This window comes from Atta colombica, unplaced genomic scaffold (assembly GCF_001594045.1).
Source record: "Atta colombica isolate Treedump-2 unplaced genomic scaffold, Acol1.0 scaffold219, whole genome shotgun sequence".
Taxonomy (NCBI): Eukaryota; Metazoa; Arthropoda; class Insecta; order Hymenoptera; family Formicidae; genus Atta; species Atta colombica.
Window position 1 is genome coordinate 514,347 of NW_017259315.1, and position 5,124 is coordinate 519,470.

Here is a 5,124-nt window from a genome sequence, read left to right on the forward strand (position 1 = left end):
TGATTTTATATTTGTAATCAGCAATCCAAAAAACTCTCAAATCTTATATTCAACTTTGTTAGATTTTATCATTCTGTTTATAGTTAATAAAAAGGTGAAAATTGAAAGAGTAATAACTGTTAAAACTGGTCTAATGTTAAAACTGGTCAAAATAAAAAAACCTGAATAAAATATTTTTCATAGTTTCTAAATTTATGCCAAATTTGAAAAAATCAGAGCGTTATATTTGAATAAATTTACTTGGTTACGCGTATTGTGTGACTACGAAGTCATCTCTTTATTTGTCGAATTGCTTTCCATAAATTGCCATAACTCGTGCGAATACACAACGAGCCCTGATATCAATAGGAAATCCAATATCAATCGTTTATCGAGCTATTGCTCGGTTTTCAGAACGGCGAAAATAATGATATCGAAATCCACAACCGATTGATATGCATGGAGAAGTTAAATCGGGTATCACTATCCTGTTTCTTCTCTCCCCGTACCTTTCTCCGCACTTCTTCCCATTTTCCTTCCCCTTGCTTCGTTTATTTCATCTTACGACAGTCGATTTCAATACCGAGTTATCACATATAGTGCATTCGTCGATTACTCAAGTGGATCGTCCGATTATTCGTGCGTTACCGAAATACCGCAATCGAGCTAGCACGGATAATGCGTTTAACATCCTCGCGGTATCCCTGAATTCGAACCGCGGCAAATCCATCCGTCGTTTCACCTTGTTGGACAGAAACGTGTGTTACGTGGGAAACATACGCGTGAATAAACACATACGCTATTTCGTACCGTTCGATCTCCGATGTCGTAATATTGAGAATGCGACGAGGATAAACATTTATCGATCTAAAGGCCAACGGAACGATCGACGAAGTCCCAATGGAATTCGAGGCAACGGCGACGGAAATCCGTCCAGGGACCCGTAAGGACAAAACCGCGGCTTCTGGAAATCATCGCTGTGGCGCGTTCACGCTGATAAATCCCATAGCTGCATGCCCTCTCGCGGATGCCATCCTCCGCCGAGATTTCAACCCTTCGAAGCTGACGTGGGTCTATTGAACCCACTCAATTATATCCCTTCAAATTGATGGTGGATTTAGTGGATCTATTATGCAGTGATTGCTTGGATAACAAAGATTTTGATGAATAAAAATAATTTAGTTTTTTCTATGTGAAGTAATATTAAAATTCATTATTATATTTAAATTTATTATTTAAATTTATTATTATTTTTTAATTCTTGTATCTATTATTGCAATCATTGTTTTACATAAAAATGTCAGCCAATTTAATTTTTTCAATATGTTATATCTGCGAAGGATTATATTCAGTTTTTTAGTGAAATTGGGCCTCTGATTGAGAGATGGCTAGAATTATAGAACATGAAAAAAAAAATTAAAGAGTTCCATAGATACAATTGTGTAAAATGTGTCCTCTGAGTGCTACAGCTGTCCAAAGTTTACTATTATGAATATGTAGATATACTGTACTATATACCACTGGTCTGATTTCTCAATATTCAGGGCAGTAGGGCATCTCCCCGCAGTAACGATAGTAATCAATTGTATCAGAAATATTGAGGTAATATCTAAAATGTATTTTGCACACTTCATTAACCTGGCTACATCCCTGGACGCGTACTGTTACATCAGAGAAATTTAGATTTGGCTGCGATGACTCTGAACTGCACTAAAGGGGACGGGATAAACAAGCGGCGAATGTATCAATTGTTACGAGGTTGAACATTGGTACAGAGTCATTCGGAAGCACAGTAGATCTTATTACTGACCGTAATAAGATCTACTGTGGATGATATGGAAAATATCTTAAAAATTAATCATGTAAACATGTTTTGCGTATAAGATGATAGTTATGTATGTAAGATATGCTTAATATCTTGACGAAGACATTCATATACCAGAAATTAATAATGTTTTTGTAGAGAACTCCAATGAGGAAGAGAAAGCTGAGGAAGATGAATAAAATCTATACGTTTGCCATATTTTAATTTATTAATTGAAATCTTTTGTTTAGTTCTTTTTAAGCGTTTCTTTATTAAAGTATGACACATAACTATTCATTTGGAGCCCAAACTAGACATAGTCTCTCTCTCTCTCTCTCTCTCTCTCTCTCTCTCTCTCGAATTCTTATTAAAATAAACTTAATATTCATTTTTTAAATATTACATCATTTTAGCTCTTTGAAATTACATCATTTTAACTCTTTGAAATTAAGTAATGTTTAGTGCCTTTTAATATATTAACTCTCGACTACAGTGACGAGTCATTTGGACCTAAAGAGAAAATTTTAGAAAGTTGATACAATGTACAATTGATGCTATATGAAGTTCTAAATTGTAGGTAAAAAAACTTCGAATTATTCTCTATCAGTCACTGAGACAGAGATTTACTTGCATTCTGTAATGTCTTAAACAAGACACTTTAGAACTTACACGTAGTTCTTACAGCTATAATTAAAGATTAAAGGATCTCGCAGACCCTTTGTTAGTAACTGCAATGTTATAGATTTTGGCGTCAGTCTCGAAAGATTAACTTTCGATGCATCATGAGACAACTTCCATCTTCGGGAAACAATTCCGCCCCGTTAATTCTCTTTTCGCGAAATACAGTCGACAGAAATCTCTTAGTATCAGGATTCCCGGAGTTTGCAATGGTATGGCGTCAGCAAAATCTCGTCGAGTTCAGAAAATCGCAAATGCCGCAGCATGTCGTCTAACGTGTTTGCGTACGAAGGGGATTCGTCAGCATCGTTCTACCAGCATACTCGGAACTTTCGTACCTTCGTCGGAGGCAGGTGTTCCAGCATCACTGTGCGGACGTCTGGGGACATCTCGTCTGCTTCACCTCAACGAAGTTTCGCTCGATTCACGTCTTACCTCCCCCGCGGAAACGACGATATACTGTTGGATCTTGGTTACTTCATAATTCACGTGCCATCAAGTCAAACGGAAATTTGTCTCTCGTTTCCTTCTTGGAAACGCACAGAGTATCTGCACGCTTTTTTTTTATTCATTCGTGCAGCAACTTGATGCAAATTGATATAGCTGCGGATAATTGCGAACGATGTTTCCACTCGAGTGGATGCAGTTTGGTAATTTTGCAATTAAATGTGTCACTTATTTAACGTATACATTATTAGACCTCCCTCTCTCTCTCTCTCTCTCTCTCTCTCTCTCTCTCTCTCTCTCTCTCTCTCTCTCTCTCTCATTTATTTTATAATACATATATAATACATATATATAATGTAATCATAGTATTATATGTATAATAATGCAACTTTCTAATATAATAATAAGAACATTCATGAAAATCAATATATATTTATATAAAATTAGTAATGAGAAAATTAAATGATATGCAAAATGTAACCCATCCAGTTGACAAGTCAGCTCTTTTTGATGGATTATTTCGTTATCACATAACATTGCGTTTGTGAATTGCCTCCCTCTCTTTCTTTCTCCCCCTTCCCCTCTCCCTCCTCTCCCCCTCTCTTTGTCTGATATCGATAAGCCAGCGTTTATATAGTGTCGAGTAGTTGTGCCGAGAATAAGTAGGCTCGCAAATTGTTGAACAAACGGCGTACGAATGCGGGAGCAAAAAGCGGGAGGAGAAGAACCATGCGGGAAAGGACAAACACTCATCGCGCGGAGGCTGGGAAAACCAGCTGTGAAAGCGGTAGAAAATAGAGAGCGGCGTTTCCATCTCGCTACCATGCGAGAGCGTACCCCGTCGCTCGCGCTAGAACATCGAAAATTACCGACGCGTATAGAGCGACGACTATGACGACGACTACGGACGATGAGTCGCCGCCGTTTGTTTTGAAACTCAACATGGGCTAGCAGATGGAGAGCATCCGATAGAGGCCACTAGAGCGGGAGCGAGTCGTTCGGTCGATTCGGTTGGGCAATGATACGTAAAGGGTCCCGACGAGTTAACGCGATCGACCACCGCAGCAGGTATCTGCCATCCAAGGAAAAAAGAAACAAAAGAAATCGGTAGAGAGCGATAAACGAGAGACCGAACGAGAGATCATAAAAAGCGAAAGAAGAGAGACAGTCAGCTCACGAAAGAGGCAGAGGACAGAAACGGAAATACGTATGCACTGCTATCAGTATGTATATGTGTATGCGCGCGTTCGAGTGTAGGTGTAAAATAGAGAGCACAGAGACAGTCATTGTGTAAGCACGAGGCTGATGCAGCAGCGTAATGCACTTAATGTTATCTCCCCTCTCCATGGTCCGCAACTACTCGACGACTGTCACTCCATTTCACCGTACCTGCACGTTAGCGCTTCCTCACAGTCCCGCGGGCTCACCCTCGACCAACCCTTCGGTACGCGCCACCCTTCCATATGCAATATCCATTCCCCACTCGAATCCCATTCGCGGCCGACGGTTATATAAATGACGGGCGCTGTCCCGTTACGTGCCAGACGTGTGCCGATGCACACTACAGCTGCAGCTGCAGTTGCAAATGCGAGTATGGTTTTATGCAGACGCACGGATATCTCGTTTATTGTCGCGATTACGGCGCGAGTTTCATCGCCATCAATGATGTCAGCCTGCGATTGGGCGCGAAAATTGCAACAATCCGTTCAAAGAACTATCAATATATCTACTTGTTTAGTAAAAGGAAATGCACTGTTATTTGCGCTTGCTTAAAAATGCTAGTCAATCTATGCATCTCGATTATCTTTTATATCGATTAATAGATTCGGGATCGCAAAGCGTTGGACCGCTTAGAATCTCATTTTGGCAGCGATAATCGATCGTTGTACTGTTATTGAATAATATTATCCTAATGTTATCTCGTCATAAGTTCTCGTTATCGTCTTCCCACGAATAATATCTTAGATAACAAGTTTTATATCATTATGAGTTTATATCTAAAAATAATAATAAAGACGGTATAACAATACCGTACAATATAACAATATAACAACGCACGTTAAAAGAAAAGATTTTGATACACTGAAGGAAAAGTTTCTGATATTTGCGGTTATAATTAAGTGATTTTATAGTTATTTATGGTTTTATTATTATAATATTTAATATATTATAATATTTCATTATTATTATTATTATTATTATTATTATTATTATAA